Genomic DNA, 23,913 nt, shown 5'->3' on the forward strand with positions numbered 1-23,913 from the left:
AACACTGTAGCACATTTCATCAGCCTGGTAAGTGACTCTTCCATTTCCTATTGCTTGAATGGGGAGTCATATTCAAGAAAACACATTATGCCTTTCCCTGTGGCAGAGGTATGCTACTGAGTGGGACAGAGAAGGGGGCCAGGGGTAGCAAAACCTGACATGAAAAATGAAAAGCACTTAAGCAAGCAGGACCACTGTTGCACTCTTTAAAAGATGGATGGTTGAAATGAACATGATGTCTGGAACTGTAGTTTGCCCAAATTAAAGTGGAACATAAAAATCAGGAGGAAAGGAATCTAATTTCCATTTAAAGCTGGTATCAGGGGTAGTCATACAATATTCTTTGTCATACCTTCAGGTGATGGACCTACAGTGCTGCACAAACTCTGGTAATTCACAATTAGCCAGGGGCAAGGGAAATATAAAACCTACATCTGCCAAAATAGATCTGAGCAGAGTGTTGGCCAGAGAAGCGTGGAAGGAGAAGCAGCAGGATGTGGTGAGGATGAAGTAATCGATAGCAATTAATGGCACCTGCCTGCATAATAGGAAGTAGGGAGGAAAAGGAGGTTTCCTTGGGTAGAACTGTGGGAAAATGAAGTTGAGCAGTGGTTGTTCAATGCTTTTTGATTTGTATAAAGTCAGAAAATCTACTTTGCCATTTATCGTTTGAGAAAAATCATTCAATTGCATTCTAAGAAAATACGCAGCTTTATTCCCCTAACTAAACATATGTGTGTATATATCTATCTATATATATATATGTGTGTGTATATATATATTTACATTTGAACCCATGGTATTTATTTATTTGCTTTTGTGATGAGTCTTTTTCTGAATGGTGTGGGCAGAACACTGCCCTGTAAATAAGGAGACTTGATGTCTACCTTGGTCCCTTGTCATTGTAAGTGGGCATAAGGCACCAGACATAGAACACAAAGTTCTTGAGCCTGGAAAGGCTTCATCTGTCAAGAGACACTGAATGGATCCTCATCCCAAACTCCTTTCAGGAAATGACTCATCTTCCCAGTGTCAGAATCTAAAATTCAGTCCACATTTCTGCCTTTCACGTCTTCCCACACAGACTTTTGTGAGTCTTGGTTCCGCTCTCCTGATTGCATTTCACTGCCTTAGGTCCCGCCATGTTGTGCATGGAATTCAGCAGTGTTACAAATGTGTGATTTGGGAAATTTATATATTCTTTGGGAGATATAGTCCCGATCATCTGAGAAATACAGACAATTACAGTCTTCTATAAGGCCGATAGAAAGTTAAATGTGCTGAAGTCAATGAAGTGAGTCAAAAAAAATACAAGAAAAATAATGATACATTCAGCTAGGCATAGTGGCTCATGTATATGGTCTCAGTTTTTTAAAGGTAAGAGGATTATGGTTCAACAACAGCCAGGCAAAAGTTCATGTGAGAGCTACCTCAAACGTACAAATCAGGCATGATGGTAGAGGTCTATAATCCTGCCTACTGGGCACAAAGGGGTGAGAGAATCATGGTCTAAGACAAACTTGGACAAAGTTAGCAAGAAAAGTTACCTGAAAAGCAAACCGAAAGCAAAAGGACTGTGGAATTTGGCTCCAGTAGTAGAACACTTGCTTGCCAGCATGAAGGACTGCACTAAGAAAAGAAAGCATGCTTTATCAAAATCAGAAAGCTTGCCTTTTGAAAGACATTAAGAAAATCAAAAGACAAGACATGGAATGAAAATATGCTAGAAACCTTTAACTAATAAGAGAATTGTATACAGAAGCTACAAAGACAAACTGAAAATCAAACAATGTAACAAAAACTGGTAACATTTTTTTTCAGCAGAAATTTGTGGAATACCTACAATCAACTGAAAAGACCTCATGTATCACTAGCCACCAAGGAATTATATGTTAAAATCATAAGGAGACACAATGTCATTCACTAAAATGGCTTTAGTCAAGATGGAACTGCAAATTCATATAACCATTTTTGAAAAAAATTGGTAGTCCCTTCAGGAGTTAAATATCAACTAATCACTATATTGTTTTTTTTCCCATGGGATATGTAATCACACAAAGACACATTAACTGTTCACTGAAGCTTTATTCAGAATAGTCACATCCTAATATAAATTCAAGTACCCATGTATAAGTGAATAATGGATACTTAATGTTGTATACCCATAAAATAGAAGAGCAGTTTATCTTTATAAAGGAACAATTTGTTATATATAACAAAATATGTGAAGTTAAAAATCATTATTCTGTAGGAAAGAAATTAGATACAATACAAAGGAACATATAATTTACTATTCCATTTACACAAAATTACAAATTTTTCTTTTGTGTGTTTATGATAGTGGTAAGGCTTGAACTTAAGGCCTAGATGCTGTCCATGTTCACTCAGGACTAGCACTATTGGGCTGGGAAGGTGGCTCAATGTAAAATGCTTGCCTTGCATGCATGAGGCCCTGGGTTTGATTCCTCAGCACCATATAAACAGAAAAATCCAGAAGTTGCACTGTGGCTGAAGTAGTAAAGCGTTAGCCTTTGGCTGAAGTAGTAAAGTGCTATCCTTGAGCTGAAGAGCTGAGGGACAGCACCCAGGCCCAGAGTTCAGGCCCCACGATGGACAAAAAAATGCCAAAAAACAAAAAAACAAAACTAGCACTGTATCACTTAAGCCACAGTTCCACATCCAGCTTTTTTGCTGGTAATTGGATATAAAAAGAGATTCACAGGCCTTCCTGCCCAGGTTGCCTTCAAACTGAGATCCTTAAATCTCAGCCTTCTGAGTATGTAAAATTCCAAGCATACAACACTACCTAGCACAAATAAAATTCTTAGACATGAGAACTAAGCTACAGTGACAAAAAGATGATGGATCATTACCTTTGAAGTAGGCTGCAGAATGGAACTCTTCTCCTTTGATCCAGGTAGTGATTCCACAAGTACATACCTCTCATGACACAATATAGATATGTATAATTTATTGTAAGTGAATGATACCCAACAACATTGCCATAACATCATTAAATAAAGGAAGAGCTGATTTTGCAACTTGGGTCACAGCTCTGAACATAAAATGAATATATTACAATTGTTTTTACTTCCATTATGATGTTGCATGATTCTCAAGCATTTTCTTTGCCCTTCTTATATAAGGCTCTATTTGTCTAAGAATTGGCGGATATGGTGGACATTGAATAAACTTGCCTTCAATGTCTGAGTCTACCACTTACCATCTGTATGACCTTCAAGAGATGAATAACATCTTCCTGATTCAACTTCTCACCTATAAAATAGGCAGGATAGTAATATCTGATAGGGTGGTTATGTGGTTCAAAACAAAAATCTAAAACATATTGTAGGACACTTTGGATCTGGTAAGCTCACAGCAGATGGTAGCTATTCTAATCTTGTGCCCAGTGGTCAGGTATGATGTATGTTTGTTTGGCCATGGAGATGAGCCAGTTCTAGAGCTGTGGATCTATTTGTAGTGAGTGGCAAGTCACTGTGGCCTTCTCCTTGTCTCTGCATTTCCTATTTTCTGCTGAGATGAAGGTCATTGATGTGGAACAGGGTCAGACCCTTCATTGACCATACATTCCTCCTCGCAGGTAATTTCCTCTGTCTATGAGTTGTTAATGATGTGATTATCCACGCTGGTAGCCAATCCTATAGCCTAATCATTGCACAGAGTCACTCTCAATTCATCTCTTTCCACAGCTCCAGATGGCATCTGAACACTCATTGGTAATAAACAAAGAGAGATTACTTTAAAAAAAATTAAAGACTTCTAAAATCAACTTGGATGATTACCTCAAAAATAGTAATAATTTTAATTCTCTCCACAATCCATGTGGAAAAACCCTAAGATCATGAAGAGAAGGAAAGATAATTAGCTATTTTTAGTTTATCTAAAAAGAACAGTACCAAAGGAATTCAGTCAAAGAACTTGAAATCACATCTTCAAAAGCAGGTTTGATGAAGGAAGAAGAGAGGTGAAACTTCAAGGTCTCCTGGCACAGAAGCAAGGACTGAATCATATGCTAATATAGAAAAGGACCAATGCAATGACTTGAATTCACCCTAAATGTAGAGTGATAAAGGGACAAGCTATTTGCTTCTGTAAGTGAAGACCTGGAAGCATCCACTGGTCATGCTGTGGAATACAGTGGGAAACCATATGAAAGATATTCTGTGGTTTTTAATATTTTTTAAGTCCCAAGATGCCCTTTGTTCTGCTTAATCTGCAAAAACATCAACATTTCATCTGCTTAATCTGCAAAAACATCAACATTTCAATTAGTGACAGCAACAGAAACACAGGCCAGCGTGGCTGGAGGACAGCTAAAATGAATGCTGATGGATCCCTGCAGAGCCTGGCTCTTGATGGATGTCCTGCAGAGTTCTAGATGCACTACCAGAAAATGTTCCTACATTAGATGTGGGCACATTTAATGAAGCAAGGAATAATGGATCCCTTTTAGTCTCAGAGAGACTACTGAGGAAATGAGATTGAGGCTAATATTTGGGACTTGAGCAGCTTCTCAAATCAGAATTGTGTCATACAGAAGTGGCAGTAATGTAACTGCAGAAGGCGAACAAAGCCATTACTTTATCATGCAATGATCTCGCTCTACTTAAGGAAAATTCCCTTATGAATACCATAACCTCCTCGCATGAATGTCGCAGTTTATCCTATATTTATAGTTCATAATATATTTATAAAATTAGTATTAGTAATCCTGAGGTCTTGAAAATAAGATGGCTGGACTATGAGGTTTTGTCACATTTGTAAACATTTTAGGAGTCATACATTCTGAAAATAGTTTCTAAGAAATAACTTTGTAGGAAAACTTATCAAACTTGCCTTTCTTTTGTCCATTTCTCCCATGAATCCTTTTCCTCTCCCTCTCCCTCTCCTCTCCTTCTCCCTTCCTCTCTCTCCCTTTCTGTCTCTCTATCTCTGTCTGTCTCTCTGTCTCCTCTCTGTCTTTCTCTCTCTGTCTTTCTCTCCTCCTCCTCCCCCCTCCCTGAACCCTATACTGAGATTAGAACTCTAACACTTAAGCCCTGGAGATATCCAGCTAAGCTTTTCCAAGTTAATTTGGAGATGGAGTTTCCTGGACTTTTTTTAGGCTGGTTTTGAATGGTAATCCTCCACATTTCAGTCTCCTGAGTAGCCAGCCTTACAGGAATGAGGCACCAGCTTCTAGCCTGGTATTTATAATACATATGATTTCTAAGGAGTGCAGGGACACAATCTTATCTTCCCATGCTCTGTCTGAAATCCTTAGGACAAGAATAATAACCTGCATATAGTAAGAACCTGCTAAAATTGAACTCAACAACAGAGAAACACAGACCCAATAGATAGAAAAAGAGACTCCAGTGTTATAACTTGGGTCCCTAGAAAATGTTTATTACTAATAAAATCCTGCTTGATTTCCATAGGCACAACTGGAAAAATTGCATCTACAGTAGCATGGGGAAAATTAAAAAAATGATATTTGTGTCCTGTTTAGTGATACCATTGAGACTCTCCCTTAACACACACACACACACACACGCACACACACACACACACACACGCACACACACACACACACACACACACACACACACACACACACACACACACACACACACACACATATACCTGTCCCTGACTGGACCCCTTGTGCTTACATGAAGACAGTAACTTACTGGGATCCAAAAATGAACATTATATTTGATTAAAGGTCACACAAACATTAAAATGTTTCTTAAAATCTCTGTGTGAGATGGAGAAATGAAGACCAACTCTTCTCTGAACCTTTCAAGTATAATTACATTATAAGTTTATTAATGACTCTGGTGATTCTACTTTTCCCTTAAGCATATGTAGAAACCACATAGCAAGATGGCAAAAGCTGAGAAGGATTATTTTTGGCATCCATCATTGCTTTATGGCTGTCAGAAGGAGTTCTTGCAGTAAAAGCACATATGACAGCACATCTACTTTCTACATTAGATAGAATAGGAGGCAATGATGGTTTCCCAGCCTGCTGCCAGCTGGCCCAGTGCTGCCTCTCCATTTCCACTGGTTCAAGCTTCTGCACATTTATCTCTAGCCATATTGAATTGCATGCATCTCCTCCAAGATATTTAGCTGCCTGCTACTGCCAGATTTCCCCATCTCTTCTGAGAAACCCTTCCTATAGCATCAAACACAGTCCTTTTTCATCTAGTCAACCTCTTTATCAGCCTTTCTCTTAGAAGCCATTAGTTCTAGGAACACCCTGTATTTGAACCCAAATGTGCCAGTGATTCTTATCTCAGTGTTTTGAAATTTCTACATTAATGTCTTTCTTCACTAATAAAGGATAAACTCCCTGCAAGTGGATGTTTTTGTCTCTCACAGGCACGTAGAGGTCCTCCGTATGACAAAAATGTTTATTAATGCATTTTCCATATCCAGCATAACTCTGGATGCTAACTCATTTCCAGGGTCCATTCAGTGCAATCGTTGGACTCGAGCATTGGGTCATAGGAGTGGAAAGAGAAGGCAAAGAAGTAAATTTCTGAAAGATTCAAGAACCAGGAGCTCTAAGAACTGTAATAACAAAAACCAATGGAAAAAATCTCAGCTAACTCACTATCATATACTATCTACAATTTTCAATCTTTCAGTTACTGTACTCAAGATGAAAATTCCAGAGGAAACATTCCCCTTGATGCAGCTTGTCCAATATTGTCATTCTTATATCCAAGATGGGTCTTACTTAGTACTTTGAACTATGAAATAGGATTTCTCTATCAAAGAATTAAAATCTGATGTCTGATGAAGGAAAAATGCATTGAGGACAAAACCAAATGCAAAAGTAGCTTCAAGTGTTAAGAGGATTCTTAACTATTCCTCCTTTCTTAGCCCCTTTCACTTAGAAACAAGAGCATACTTAACTTTCTCAAATTGCATCCTTCAAAGAGATTTATGTTTTGGAAAATTGTTAATTGTAAGAAAGGTAGTTTCGTATTGTGTGACAGAATTTAAAATTAATTTGTGTCTGAAAACTAAACAAAGATAATTAATCTCATGCAATCTTTGGTGGACTCCACTGGTATTTTCTTTGTGGGGGCATTTTAAGTGTAATCATATTTCCACCACAGGATACTTTCTTGAGTAAAGAAAGACACATTATTTGGAGCAAAGTACCTTTCATTATGCTCAACGGCCCATCCACAGTCATGCTAAGAGGGTTCCCATGTACACTATGGGCTGAGTCAGGAAAATAGATTGCTTTTTTCTGGAAAAGAGAAAAATGTGTTTGCTTAAGCATAAGCAGTACGGAGTGAATCAACGTGAATGGGCTCTCTTACTTTTAAAGAATTGTTTGTGTGAGTTCGTAAGGGATAAAAGACCTATACCACACACATATCTCTATATTTCCTTTCTGGAATAAATTATACACTTCAAATTAATTATACACTTATCCACATAATTCCATTTTACAAATTTTTCCAAAAAAAAGGAATGTTCAAATAACTTAACATCTGATCTCAATGCAAGTGCCATGTATAAGATCTTTGAAAAGTGCTATGTACTAGGGTACAAAGGAGATCTAGTCAGATGGAGATGCTAAATCCATGGAGCTAACTTTCTACTGGGAAAAGAAAGTACTACATGAAAAAATAATTTTAGGTAGTGCTAGATTCCAGGAGGGAAATGCAAATAGCTCTGTGGAAGAGACTGATGAAGTGGTATTGCCTAGAGAAGCCCGGGGCCACCTCTTTGACGTGGAATCTAAAGAACTGAAATCTAAAGAGTGAAAACCTTGTGAGCTGATAACACTGTGCGTATACCTGTACAGGGCTGGGGCAAGAAGGAAGAGACCAACCTATATACCTGGAGAAGGCTGATGTTTATCAAGTGAGTCAGCAGTGATTGATCAAGTATACACTTACAGACAGTGATATAGAATACAAATTTTATTTGATTTACAACAGGATTCTATTAGTCTTTTAGATTGTGCAAATGCAGTGGTCTGATTGTATGTTTTAATAATCATCACCAGCTATAACATGGATGAGCAACTAGAGAGGTTACATCCAAAGCAGGAAGAACAATAACAAAGACTACGTTAGAAATCAAGGCAAAAAGGACAAAAGCTATGTATATATGCCCATATAAGATGAGGTTAAGCAAAATGAACCCCAAGATAGGGACACAAATATCTTTTTTTTCTCTCTTTCTATTGTTTCTAACATGTTTATAATGTATCATGTGATTTTTTTTGTTTCTTTGTATGTTGCTCCCCCATGGTATAACCCCGGTTTTCACTGTATTTGATGTCAGTGCCTACATCTTGTATATACACTTCTCTAATTTGGGGAGGGGAAGGGAAAAAACAAAATGCTTAAATAAGCATACAGGGTGACCCATTGTAACAACGTTGAAAACCAACTTGACAACTTCTGTGGAGTGGGGGGGGTAGTTGTGGGAGGGAAGGGAAGGTAGGGGGAAAACAAAGGAGGAGGCAACAATGCTCAATAGGAAATGGTACTAATTACCTTGCTCATGTAACTGTAACCCCTCTGTACACCATTTTTTACAATAAAAAACATACAAAAATGTTTTAAAAAAAACACAGAAATCAAGGCTTTGCCTTGATCAAGGCTCTCACCTATAATCCTAGCTACTCAAGAGACTGACATCTGAAGATTGCAGTTCAAAGCCAGCCCTGGCAGGAAAGGCCGTGAGACTCTCCAATAAACCACTCAGAAAACTGGAAGTAGTGCTGTGGCTCAATTGGTAGAGCCTTGAGTTAAAGAGCTCAGGGACAGAGCCCAAGCCGACAGTTCAAGCCCCATGTCCAACAACAACAACAAAAAGAAATCAAGGTGAGATATGATTTGGGGGTTTGAAGTACATTGATGGTAGTGGTGATAGACCCAAGAAAGCAAAGAAAGATATATTTTGTTGGTAGATCAAAGGGTTTTCCTCCGAGAGTAAATATTGTAAGAAGGAATAGAAAGTAAGAAAGGTAAAATGAGTGCAGGAAAATAAAAAGAGTTGGAAAGGCTGACATTGATGAAGATGCATTCTTCTTATTAAAAGCTTCTTATTAAACTCCTTATATATAATTTAAATAGCAGCAAAAAAGAACAAGGATGTCTATTCATTTTTTTTATTTAATAACCAGATTGTCAGTGCTAGCATTTTAGATATGAAGGAGGAAGTATCCAGAGGTGAAGAATCAAATGTTATGTATTTTACATCAGCTAACTAGTAGATAGCCAAGCAGAGAGGTCAAAAAGTTAGTTCAGTCCATCTGCTTTGAATTCGGATATAGGAAGGTAAGACCCTATGAGAAGACCTCAAAGACAGCCTGAGAATATCTTTTTTATGTTTTCTCTTGTAAAAATGCTATACAGAGGGGTTATAGTTACATGAGTAAGGTAAAGAATACATTTCCTATCGAGCATTGTTACTTCCTCCTTTGTTTTATCCTTACCATCCCTTCCCTCCCCCCTCCCCACTTCTCCCCTCCCTCCCCTTCCCCCCCCCACCGAAGATGTAAAGTTCATGTTCAAAGTAGTGTCTTGCACCTCTCATTGTTACAATGAGTCAACATGTATCCTTATTTCAGCTTTTTATTATTTCCCTTCCTCTCCCCAAATTAGAAAAATGTATATGCAAGATGCAGGAATGTATATGCAAGAAAAAATGTATATGCAAGAAGCAAATACAGTGAAAACAGGGGTTTTAACATGGGGAAAGAACATACCAAAGAACAAAAAAAATCACATGGTACATTATAAATATGTTTAAAAAAACAATAGCAAGAAAGAAGGACTTGTGTCCCTATCTTGGGGTTCATTTTGCTTAACATCATCTTATATGGTCACATGTACATAGCTTTGGACCTTTTCTGCTTGTCCTAGACCTATACTAGTTCTTGCAAATAAGGGAAATCATTGACCCTATGTTTCTTTGGGCCTGTCTTACTTCACTTAATATAATGTTTTCCCAAGGCTTTCCATTTCCTAAAAAATAGGGTGATGTTATTCTTTCTGATGGAGGCATAAAATTACATTGTCTGTGTGTGTGTGTGTTTGTGTGTGTGTATGTGTGTGTATATATATATATATGTATATATATATGTGTGTGTATATATATATATATATATATATATGTATCACATTTTCTTGATCCATTCATCTACTGAGAGGCATCTGGGTTGGTTCCATAGCTTAGCTATGATAAATAATGCTGCAATAAACATAGTTGTGCTGGTAGCTTTAGTATAGCCTTGTTTGTGATCATTTGAGTAAATGCCCAAAAGTGGGATTGCTGGGTCATAGGGGAACTCTATGTGTAGTCTTTTGAGGAACCTCCATAGTGCTTACCAAAGTGGTTGGACAAGTTTACACTCCACCAACAATGCAATAGGGTTCCCTTTTGGCCACATCCCCTTCAACATCTGTTGTTATTAGAGTTCTTGATTATAGCCATTCTAACTGGGGTGAGGTGGAATCTCAATGTTTTGATTTGCATTTCTTTTATGGCTAGAGAAGTTGAGCATTTCTTCATGTGTCTATTGGCCATTTTTATTTCCTCTTCAGAGAAGTTTCTCTTTAAGTCTTTAGCCCACTTGTTTTTGGGCAGTTGTTTCTTTGAGGATTTGTTGTTGGGGATTTAATTTTTTGAGTTCCAAGTATAGTTTAGATATGAGACACTTGTCCATTGTATGGCTATTGAAGATCTTCTCCCAATTTGTGGGCTTTCTATTGATCTTGCTAGCTATGTCCTTTACCATGCAGAAACTCTGCCTTTTCATGCAATCCTATTTCTCTAACCTTTGATTTGTTGTGGTTCTGGGTCTTTACAAGAAAATTTCAGCCTTCAGTTTTTTTCAGGGTGTCTGCTTTGACTCTGAGGTCTTTTATCCATTTGGAATTGATTCTGGTGCAGGGTGATATACAAAGATCTGACTTTAGTTTTCTACAGGTGTTTAACCAATGTTGCCAGCACCATTTACTGAAGAGGCTGTCTTTCTTCCATTCTATATTTTTAGCTCCCTTGTCAAAGATTAGCTGGCTATAAGTCTGTGGGTTCATTTCTGGATCTTCAGTTCTATTCCAACAGGTCTGTTCTTGTGCCAGTTCCAAGCTGTTTTGATTACTATGGCTTTGTAAGAAAGTTTGAAGTTTGGTACTGATATTCCTCTAGCACGGTTCTTTCTGGTAATGATTGTTTTTGCTATTTTGTGTCTTTTATTGTTCCATATGAATTTTTGGGTTGCTTCTTATATTTCCTTGAAGAAGGAGGTTGGAATATCAATAGGTATCACAATGAATTTGTAGATAGCCTTTTGAAGTATTGCCATTTTCACGATGTTAATCTTCCCAATCCAGAAGCATGAGAGGTTTTTCCTTTTCCTAAGTTCTGCTTTAATTTGTTTTCCAGAATTTTAAATTTTAATCATAGAGGTCTTTCACTTCTTTTTTTAACTTCTAGGTATTTTATTTATTGTGGGGCTACTACAAAAGGAGTTGCTTTCTTGATTTCCACTGCACTCTTCTCATTGTTGGCATACAGAAAAGCCATTGATTTTTGAGGGTTAAATTTATACCCTGCTACTTTGTCAAAGTTTCAAATCAGCTTGAGTAATTTGGGAGTGGAGTCCATGGGGTTCTTTAAATACAAGATCATGTCATTGTCAAAGAGGCAGAGTTTTACTTCATCTTTTCCTATTTGGATCCCCTTTATGTTTGTATCTTGTCTTATTGCTGTAGCTACACACTCTTATACTAAATTAAAGAAAAATGGAGAGTGGACGTCCTTGCCTCATTCCTGAGTTTAGAGGAAATGTTTTTAGCTTTTCAACATTAAGTATAATGCTGACCTTTATTCTATTGAGGCACGTACCATGGATTCCTAGTTTCTCCAGAGCCTTCATCATAAAGGGGTGTTGGATCTTGTCAAATGCTTTTTCCGCCATGTGGTTCTTATCCTTGCTCTTGTTGGTGTGATGACTTATATTAATTGATTTGTGTATATTGAACCAGCTTTGCATACCTGAAATGAATGCTGTTTGATTGTGTTGTATGATTTTTTTATGAGTTGTTGGAGTCAATTGGCCAAAATTTTGTTGAGAAGTTTTGCATAGGTGTTTATTAAAGAAATGAATCAATAGTTGAGAATATCTTCAGAACAAATAACTCTGCTGCTATAGTCTTGCAATCCATGGCACCACACTTATGGTGTTGGATAAAATTCCAATGCAAGAGCCACTGGAAAGTGGAATATGGTGAGCCTGGTGAGTCTCAGAATTCATGGCTTCCATTCTTGGAGGGCCCATGTATGAATGTGCACTTGTCAATCCTTACATGGATTTCCCTCTCCAAAGCAGAAAGTCATTCTTCTGGGGAATTTTTGTTAGGAAATTTTACTTCTGGACCACCTTTCCTACAAGGTGAGAAAACTTCGTGGAGAACTTTATGAGAAATGGTTTCGATCTCTACTCTTTACACACATAAAAAATCAGGTTGACAGTAGAGGTTGGTATACTATGGCTTCTTGCCACACTCTTCATGGACAGAAGTGGTTAGAAGAGATGGAGCATAATTGATGTGTTATCTTTTGCTTAGATCCCTTCAGACAATCCAAAATTTAAAAAAAGAAAGTAATTCATGCCTCAAAGTTTTTCTGCTTTGGATGATGGCTATGGGAATAGAAAGGATCTTGAAAATAGAATAATGTTTAATTCAGCAGAATCTGACCTTTGCAGATACCAACCTTTGGCAAGTTACTTGACTTCCTTCTACCTCAGTTTACTCCACTGTAAGTGAGGAAAATAACACCTAGTTCAAACAATTGTCGTGAAAGTTAAACTAGAAAATAGACTAATCCAAACTACTCAAAATAATAAATATTTTTTTTCAGTCAGAATGTTTATGAATTCCATGTTAGATACTCACATTATAGGTAGGGAAGTTTAGGCTCACAGTTTGATGGCAAATGAGAAAAGGGACCCAGGGTTTAAAGGATTTTACCAATATAATTTGTTTCACAAAATATTGATTTCACTCAGCATCCATTTCTTGGTATAAACAGATCACTTAGGAGGAAAAAATTGCTGATATTTATTTATAAGTTAAGAAAATGCCTTCTTGTCCAAATGAAGGGTAGAAATAGTTTCAGAGAATTGTCTGGCTCCTACATTGAGATATTTTCACAATTGAAACATCTTCCTGCTGTGTGGCCTGGCACAATCCCCATTCAAGTCACTTGTCTGGAAGTATTTGAGGACAGGCAGGGTAAACAGACAGATAAGCATATGGTGATCAATTCAGAAAGGCAGTGTTGCTTTCCATGGGGTCTTTACTATCCACCAAACAGCTCTGATTCCCATTTACTTTGTGAAATCACTGCAACATCTAAATATAGCAACTCTCCTGAAACTGGGTAAACAGTTACTCTGGCTCAGCTAGCAGATCAAAAGCAGGGGACCATGGGCCCCTGGATTTCTGCTTTGGAAACTTCAGGATTTTTTTCATTTTTTTTTCTGTGGTTGATGCCCTTTTTTATTTTAGCTTTCCTTGGCATTTTGATCAGGCTTGCTTATGAATTCTAGAGAACTCTCATTTGGGGAACTGAGCAGGAAAGAATGAAAACTGGTTCTCAGCAGCCTGTGCAAGCTGCCCATCTAATAAATGTCACTGGTGTTGCCATTCCTCCTGATGGACTGCTGGTGCCTTAAATCTGACAGCTAATGAGCTCCACTAATCAAACCTAGCAGCAAATGTGATTTCCCTTCCTCCCCTCCTACCTGAGAAGGTGAGGAGTTCTAGCCCTCGCCCTAGCAGACTGACAGCCCTGAATGGGAGCTGAGTAGGAAGGAAAACTGGAAGGTTAATTAAGGTAGCGCCCAAAAGTTGTTTTTAAATCAATTTCATTAACCCATGATCCCTTAAAATTAGAATATGTTACAATGGGAATGAAGGCAAATTTGATTCAACTTTGCTTTTAACCTTGTCTAGAAAACCCAAAGTCTCTGGGTAAAAACATAATGGGGGAGGGAGGGAGTGTTAATTACCACCTGGACTTCACACACCTGTCATGATGCCTGGTGAGTCTCAGAATTCATGGCTTCCATTCTTGGAGGAAGAATTACAGCATTAACATCTGGTGCTGTTGTCAATCACCTATGTTTTTAATAGCAAACTTCTTCAACTAATAGATCTGCTTTCCCCCCATCATGATTAAAGTGATACTATAAGGAAAGTCAATAAGGGTATGGTTATGAGAGTGTGCAGGCTGTCAGAGTCCCAAACTAGCCTCTGTAACTTCCTAGCAGTTTGACCTGCACAGATTGCTGGTCCTCTGTCTCTTTTCCTTTTCTACAAGAATAGCTTTAACGATTGCACATACCACACTGGGAGAAAAGTAAAAAGTCACAAGGAGCTGGTATCTGTGGCTCATTCCTATTATCCTAGCTACTCAGGAAGATTATGGTTTGAAGCCATCTCAGCCATTAAAGTCCATGAGGCTCTTATTTTCAAGTAATCACCAAAAAGCTAAAAGTGGATCTGGGGGTCGAGTGGTAGAGTGCTAGACTTGAGTAAGAAGTTGAGAGACAGCACCCAGGCCCTGGAGTTCAAGACTCAGGACTGGTGCGCACACACACACACACACACACACACACACACACACACACACACACATCCAACACAATATATGTTAGTAATTGTGCAAAGGATCTAGAACATAATAAGCTCTTTAAAGACTCATTATTTAACAGAGCTTTTTAAAGACATTATTTATTTCTATTAATCTTTTTTTTAAGATGAGATCCATAAAGGTTTTCTTAACCACTGAAAGTAGGTGATAATTATTGTGCTCCATTATTGTGTTTCTGAGGAAGAAATATGTTGAAGATACCTGAAAATTAGGCTTGTTTCTGCTACAGGCAAAGAAAGACTCATTGAAAGACTCAGTTACAAAGAGCCCATCTAACCAGGTTGAACATTGGGCTTTACAATGAAGCCACAACTGGCCTATTAATGATTCCCATGTGCAATGCTCCTGCCTAGTCATGAGTCAGTGATGAGTGTTCTCACTGGCACAGCCTAATACAAATGACAAGAACTCAGTCTGCAACACTGAAATATCAACATTCTCAGGTGATGGAAGGACATGAAGAAGGATGATTTCCCACACAAGATTGTACTTGAACTGGAAAGGAACAGAAGGCACTGAAATTTAAGTACATAGATCAGAGTAGAATATTGTTTTCATAGTGATGGTAGAGAATATAATTTTTGGCTAAAACATACATGTCAACTATAAAACAATCAGTAGCTATGGATTTTATCATTTACTAGTAAAATATAAATAGAATATAGCTTTGGAGCTATTCAATCTTACAGTATATGGATTTGCTAGGCATTTAATTTTATTAACTTTATTACATGTATATGCTAAATAGCAATGCAGATGTAATTCAGACGTGATAAAATTATGAATGTTGAATTGTGTGGCTAAAGTTTTGGAAACAGAAACATAAATTCTAGAAAGAGAATGTTGTCTTCAATTTATCCAATCAAGAACACCTAAGAGATTCAAGGGGCAGAAGAAGAATCTCTGCCTAAATAGAATGGTCACTCTGCTTGACCCCCTAATGTCACTAGGAATATCAGTGTGGAAAAGAAAGCAGATTATCAGTGTTCTACTCATTGATCAACAAATATTACCACCCATGCAATGTTGACAAAGAAGACATGTGCAGTCACTCCTTCAATTCTTTACTGTTTGCCAATTTTCCCTGCTGCTGAAGGATGGACAAGTATATATCAAAGCGGTCAAGCTTATTCCTCAAACTGCTCACCCTTGATGGTATTAAGGCTTGTTATTTTTTCACTTTGCAAATACATCAAGTTCTTTTTTTCAAGTAATATATTTGGGCATGCTTTGATCTCACCCTGAGTTGGCTTACTCCCACATTCTCAGATCCATCTTATTTTCATCATTTAGGTTTTGATAAAGAAGGTTTTTTAACCACCTCATTTAAATTGGAAACCCTTTTAACATATCTTGTTGTCCTTTCATATAACTTGCCACAAATTGTAATTTTTAGGCTTGTTGGATTCATTGGTATTTTTTAATCCCTTAATGAATGTGACCTCTAAAAGCTGAGACTGTCTTAATCAAAATTATATTCCCTGGGCATCTCTGTTGTCATATTTTAAATGGTGGAGTGGATGAATGAAATGAGCGAGTATGTGACTGAGTGTGAATGAGTGAAAGGAAACCCAGTGAGTTTGTGAAAAAATTCAGAAAAAGAAATGCCTAGAAATATTAAATTATAGCACACAAGTTTTATTGGGAATAGTAAGAGAGCTAGGACTTAAAGAATTTATTAAACCTCAAACCTCAAATTTGTTTAATCATTCATCAAATATTATTTGAGCTGATTTCAATAAAATAACAAATTAAGACTAATGAGAACATTGATGGTCCACTACAAGATTTTGGGGGGGGGAGGGGTGTTGGTTGTGGGGTATTAATTCTGGGCCACAATGAAAGCAGGGGTTATACTGTGGGGGAAGGACATACAAAACAACAAAGAAATCATCTTATAAATATGTTAGAAAAAATCACAAGAAAGAAAAATCATTTGAATACTTATCTTGGGGTTCATTTCACCTAACATCGACTTATCTGACCTTTTCTGCTTGTCTCAGACATATACTAGTTATTGCAAATAAGGAAAACCATGAGACCTATGTTTCTTTGGGCCTGGCTTAGTTCCCTTAATATAATTTTTTCCAAGTCTTTCCATTTCCCAACAAATGGGGCAATGGCATTCTTTCTGATGGAGGCATAGAATTCCATTGTGTATTTATACATTTTCTTGATCCATTCATCTACTGAGGGGCATCTGGGTTGGTTCCATATCTTAACTATGGTAAATAATGCTACAGTAAACATAGTTGTGCTGTTAGCTTTAGTATGCTCTTTTTTGTGATCATTTAGGTAAATGCCCAAAAGTGGGATTACTGGGTCATAGGGGAGCTTCTGCATGGCAAAGCTGAAGATTTGAATGACAGCTTTCTGCCTTATCAGTTCTGAGAACTCTTCCTTTCAATCTCCTAGCAATGACCATTCTTACCCTGTCCTAGAAATTTTCCCTACAGAAATCACTAAGCCATGCATTAGCATGAACAGTACTTTACAGTTATGTGTAGCAGGGAAAATTTAGAAACAACACTAATTATCTTTTAAACACAGTAACAGATACATAAAATATGATGTTCTTTTCTTTTTTTTTTTCTTGTTGGTCATGGAGCCTGAACTCTGGGCCCAGGCACTGTCCCTCAGCTCTTCAGCTCAAGGCTACCACTCTACCACTTGAGCCTACTTCTTGCTTTTTCTGCTTATGTGGTGCTGAGGAATTGAACCCAGGGCCTCATGCATGCAAGGCAAGCACTCTACCACTGAGCAACCTTCCCAGCCCCAAATATGATGTTCTTAGGAATGACATTCAATTCCTATAAGCTGTAGATTTGAGCATATTTGCAGTATTTTATCAATTATCAAAACTATATGGACAAGACATAATCATCATGAAATCCCAAGTATTCATACAAGTGTCTAATGCAAAATATTATTTCCTCCCTCCCCTTCTTTCATAACAATTATACTACAATTAATAAATCAATGGTGACACAAAGATATATTACATATATATGTATTGTTACAGAAACAAAAATATGGAGAAGAATCTCAAACCAATGGTAATAGCAAAAGCACAGAAATATCAGCAATTGTACATTTTTGTTCTATAAATTTTTGCATTTGAGGTACTTGATGAGAGTATATCCCTTCCATTATAAAAAGCCTTGAGATATTTAAAATTATGCTAAATAACTAAAATTATTCAACTATTCCCCCCCCTTTAGAGTTTAGGCAATTTTTATTATCTTGAATTTTGTTCCTGAAATGAAATGGACTTTAGTATAGTCTCTGCTGTTGGAGGTGAGTGTGAACAGGAGCCAAAGGGCTTTGGCTTCCTCTGATGCTGCTCTGAGCAAGGTATACATTTATTGGGCAGCTAGAAAATGGTCCACAGAGGTCTGCCATAATTCAGCTTCTGGGGAAAAATCTGTAGTTCTTAGGACATCAAGAGCCATGCATATTTTTCTAAAGTCAACAATGTACCAACTTTTCTGTTGCCTTCCTCTTGTTGCTCCTAAAATTCTCTTAAAATAGAGTAAAACTTTTAGCTAGATGCCAGTGGTTCAAGAGACTGATATCTGAGGTTTGTGGTTTGAAAGACAGCCAGACAGAAAAGACTCTGAGACACTTATTTCCAATTAACCACCAAAACCTGGTAGTAGATTGAGGCTCAAGTGGTATGGCACTAACTTAAGCAAAAGAGCTCAAAGACAGTGCCCAGGCTTGAGGCTGGCTATATAGATGTAGATATAGATATAGATAGATGTGTGTATACATATATATGTATATATATGTGTGTATATATATTCATGTTTGTGTGTATTATACATACATATATGTATGTATTATATATTATATATGTATATATAATATATATGTGTGTATATACATATATATAGCCAGATAGTGTGTATATATATTTTTAAAAGGTTTACTGCATGTATATATATATATATAGATATATATATATATATATATATATAACTTTTAAAATGTGTACTTTTAGACCTTGCTCATGGAACTGTAACCCCTCTATATAGTATTTTTACAATAAAAAGGTACAAAAAATCTGTGCTTTTAGTAGATGGGTATGAAAATTAACTTAATTTGATGATTCTATGGTGCATATCTGGACAGAAACATTACACTGATGCCTATAATTATATATAATCATTATTTGTCAGTTAAAGATAAAACTTAGCTAAGAATTTTAAAGCAATAAACTATAATTTTTGCTATTAACAAATTAGATTTGGAACAAAAAATTGATTTATATTTAGAACTACCCTATTGCAAAATGCCAGCACAATCCTATCTGTGCTATGTCACTTTTAGTAATATTTACTTGTCTTTTTTTCTCAAAAAATAAATGCTTTGTTTTGTTTTGTTCTCCTTAATCTCTATGATAATCGCTGTGATAAGAACACATAAATCAGTAGCTGAATTCTCCTCAGATATAGACCTTTATCAAACACCCACTGTGCACAGCAAATTGGATATTCCATGGCTCTGACTTGATTTGTGTTTTTCATAGAAACTATCTGCCCAAATGCACCACTGATTTAAATTCTATAGTCATGGCATAACAATGAGGAAAATAGTTAAACAGGAAGAAAAGTAAAGTCTTGTTTGACAAAAGAAAAAGGGAAGAAGGAAAGTAAAAAGAGGCAGGCATGCAGGCATGCAAGCAGGCAGGCAGGTAGGCAGGCAGGATGGAAGGAAGGAAGGAAGGAAGGAAGGAAGGAAGGAAGGAAGGAAGGAAGGAAGGAAGGAAGGAAGGAAGGAAGGAAGGCAGGCAGGCAGGCAGGCAGGCAGGCAGGCAGGCAGGCAGGCAGGAAGGAAGGAAGGAAGGAAGGAAGGAAGGAAGGAAGGAAGGAAGGAAGGAAGGAAGGAAGGAGAAAAAAGAATGTAAGAAGGGAGTAAGTGTGGAAAGAAAATGTATGCATAATGACAAATAGGTGTACCATGGTTAAGTAGAACATAACTGTGGAATGGCAGACAGTGTTCCCCATTTTTACCGTCCTACAGGAGCTGTGTTGCTTGGAGCACTTGTCAAGCCAAGGGAAACCTGACCATTCTAAGAAAGTAAGTCAAACAGCTCAGGTTGCCAAAAAGAGGGATGGTTCTTAAGATGAGGCTGCTCTAGATCTTGGCCTTGACAACAGGGCGCTTAATCAGTTCTTGTGTACTGGTCCTCATAGTTTGCTTACTATCTTGGTCCATAGGATTAGCAGTAGAGACAAAGATGGCTGTGCTCTTGGATTCATAAAATTTATTAAAAGATTAGAGAACATCAAAGATGGAAATTATAAGGAAAACCTGCCATTAGCAGAACTAAATCAACCTGATGAGGGAAATCCTGCCATTGTTAAACTCCAATTAACTCCCAAACTAAAGCCAGAATTAGAACTGTGACTCAAGTGGTAGAGCACTAGCCTTGATCAAAAATAGTCCAGTGACAGTGCCCAGGCCCTGAGTTCAAGCTTCAGGACGGGCATAATATAAATTTGTAAACTACAACAGTAAAATGTGTCAAATTGTTGCAAAACAGATTATCAAACTGTAACTTTATTTGGTGCAGCAAGTATTCAAGTTATATTTCTAGAAAATAAAGGTTCCACCAAATCAGACTAGATTTCTGACTTTTCTTCTGTCCTAAGCATCATCATCTCCTATTGCCACTGCCTTAGAAGAATAATAACTGGAACCTGGGATTCAAATTGGAACATGGAAAAAACTAAAAACAATATAGCATGTACCTTTACTCAAAATGTCAAAAAAATGTGAAGTTTGGCTAAATATTCACTTCTCACTCGTTGTTTTGACAAGATGAACAAATGACTTGAAAGCTGTGAACATGGAGTTAATGACAAACAGATGTGGTGGAGGGTAGATAAGTCACAATGTTCTGTCTTCTAGTGGAAGTGATCATATTTATGACACCCAACTCAAGAATTGTTCTACAATCCAGTGCTTCTTAAGTGAGAAGTGTATGTATGAATTGGTGATGTATGGATTACTGTCCCTGTGGAAGTCAATATTGTTACACTGAAGCATATTTGATCCTCCAATAGTTACATGTCCTTAACTTTGGTAGTCAGTTGGGTAGGACTTATCCACTTGATGTGGGGTCTAATTGGCCCAAGTCAATTTGTATTGGCTTTTCTGTGGCCACAAGCATTGACTCCAAGGTTAACATATAATCCAAATTAGATTTATCTTTCTAGTCAAAATCTATCCCCTCAGTAGAAATGAATACTTTTTTTAGATAGTTGTAAGTCTCCCTCTCCCTCGTCTCTTTCTCCTTCTCTTCCTTGCCTCCTCCCCTCCCTATTCCCCTGCTAACATGTTTAGAGATATGAGAGAAATGGACCCAGTTTAGTATCTCACTGATACCATAGGAGACACAAAGATGAAATGAATGGAAATAGGGCTGCACTTATGGAGGCACTTGGCAAACTCCTGTGTAACACTTCTCGCTTTGAACACCATGGTTACTGAACATGCTTCAAAACAAAGCAGTAAGGTTTCTAATTCAACACTCATAAATATCTCTCATAAAAGAGAACATTGATTTTGTTAGCACTTTAGCCATTATTCTAGAATATAGAATGTTAGTAAGTGCTTCTTGGGGAAAAATACATGTTGAAGACAACCTTTTAGTCTGAAAGTCAGTTACGATTAGCTTTGAGTCTATACAAAGATTAATTGATAGCCAAGGTAAGAGAAGATAAAATTTAAAAATATATATTAAAATTTATACTGGGGGTTTAAATTTGATGTTTAGATATTGGAAATCATTGTGAACAAAACCTTTACAATCACATAATTGATAGTGTATATGAAAACTTTACGATCCATAAGAAAAACTTGGAGTTAAATGCTTGTAGTTTGTGAGAATATTTTCATAATAACATTAGACACAGATGCCAAAAGTATCATAGCATAAATACCAAATACCCTGAACAAAGTAAAAATTATTTATTCTGGAAAATCATTAGAAAATTTACAATTAGTTCTCATGAGGACAAAAATAATTTTGTGCCTGTATATCCAATTTGAGCGAGGTATGCATACCTGTAATTCCAGCTAATTGAGAGGCTAAGGCAAGAGTCTTGAATAAGACCAGATAAGGCACTATGGCAAGACCCTGTCTAAAGATGAAAGAAAAAATAAATTAAATACTTCTTTTGAAAAGTGAAATTGTAAAAATGTATATTCCAAATCAATGTATTACTTTTCCAATATTTCTTTTTTTTAAAATATGGAACACTTCACGAATTTGCGTGTCATCCTTGCACAGGGGCCATGCTAATCTTCTCTGTATCGTTCCAATTTTAGTATATGTGCTGCCGAAGCGAGCACTACATTATTTCTTAATACACTATGCATCTGGAATTAAGTTAATAAGCACAATATCAGAGGAAAGTGTGCATAATTGTACATATGATAGTTAATGTACAGATGTTCCCATGGCCATTTGAAAACTCTGTGAAGGTCAGACAGCAGAATACCTCAAAACAGAAATATGCAGGTGAAAGTTGTCTTCCCTCTATTATCTGTAGTTAGAGACACTTGGTTCTCCAGCTACTATGTGATTGTAGCAAGTATCCTAACCTCTGAACACTGTAGCCTCTGTCTAAGAACTGTAGGCATGAAAATTAAATGAATAATGCAAGACAGCCAAGTGCCAGTGGTTCACACCCATAAATCTAGCTATTCAGGAAGCTGAGATCTGAGAATTGTGGCTTATAGCCAGCCCAGGCACGAAGGTCCATGAGACTAATCACCAGTTAACCACCAACATGTCAGAAGTGGAGGAATGGCTCAATGGTCCAGTACTAGCTTTGTATGAAAAAGCTAAGGTCAGTGCCCTTGTCTTGACTTGAAGCACCAGTACCAACACATATACATAAACACAGACACACAGACACACAGACACACAGACACACACACACACACACAGGCACACACACACACACACACACACACACACACGCACAAGGCAAATGATTGTCAGATCCTGAAATTCCAAATACATTTATATAAATAAATAAACAAATGAAGAATAAAGGATGGCCAAAGAGAGAAAGAGGAGCACTGTTCAGATAATCAGAAATTCTTTCCTCTATGTTCTCCATTTCTGACTAACTGTGCTCATGCAAGGCCTGCAGATGATTATTCAATAAGGTTGTCTAAAATTCCTGCCTGTCTGCTTCACCTATCCGAGCCTGCAATGGAAGCCACAGAATCCTACTCTGAGCTTTAAAATTTGATGGGCATTTCCTAACCATGAAATTGTCATAGTACATGTTAAAAGTATCTCAGAGAGATACTTAATGACTATAAAACCTTTGAGATCTTTGGATAAAATGGTCTCTTTAACCATAAGTCACGTTAATGGAAATATTATTTCAGTGAGCTGCTACTTTTAGCAATTTTCCCCCTTTGTGATATGAATATTAAAAACACATTTTGATTAGGAAATATGTAACTTATCTTCAAAACCTAAATCAAGGTCCTTTTGAATCCATCTCAGCAACAATCATCTAAATTAAAATGTATTAAGTGTTTTAAATATACAAAGAACTACATGGCACAAAATGTCTAAGAAATAAGCATAACAACAGTTATTTTCTTCATAATTATAAAATTGTTAAAATAGCATTATTTGACAAATAAGCTACTTAAAGGAACAGATAAAATGGTAGTTAACATTTATTGAGTATTTCATGATATGCTAGGGACTAGAAAAATCACTTTGTATGTAGTGCCTCTGTTAAACCTGACAACAGCTCCATTAGGTAACCTTTTTATTGTTCACAATTCATGAGTGTTAAAACAATTTTAGAGGGTATTAAGTAATAGACCTTACATCACACAGTAAAACTAGGAACTAAAACCAAACTACATTGGTATTCAATATATTGCATAAAATTTTGTATGATACTAGTTTATGCCACAGACGGAGAGCAGTAGTCTATGGCTATTTCTCTCTCTCTCTCCCTTTCTCTCTCTCTCTCTCACTCACTCGCTCGCTCTTGCTCTCTCTCAGTCTTTACTCACAATATCTTTTTTTCCCATTTCTCCTTCTTTCCATTAACAGCACTTACTATGTGATATGTTATGACAGTACCCAGTGTTTTGTTACTGACATGAGTAAGTCTTTGTTTCAGTCCTCTAATGAGTACACACTGATTGGAA

General features: G+C 37.0%; 1 non-coding gene across 1 annotated transcript; it reads right to left on the reverse strand.

The window, feature by feature from the left end:
• Positions 1-21,967: 21,967 nt before the first annotated feature.
• On the reverse strand, positions 21,968-22,074 carry LOC138837545 (U6 spliceosomal RNA). The gene has a single exon (XR_011375348.1). It is a non-coding gene; the product is annotated as a U6 spliceosomal RNA (small nuclear RNA).
• Positions 22,075-23,913: the final 1,839 nt, after the last annotated feature.

The sequence above is a fragment of the Dipodomys merriami genome, unplaced genomic scaffold (assembly GCF_024711535.1).
Source record: "Dipodomys merriami isolate MVZ:Mamm:240054 unplaced genomic scaffold, mDipMer1.0.p SCAF_27, whole genome shotgun sequence".
NCBI classification, from domain to species: Eukaryota; Metazoa; Chordata; class Mammalia; order Rodentia; family Heteromyidae; genus Dipodomys; species Dipodomys merriami.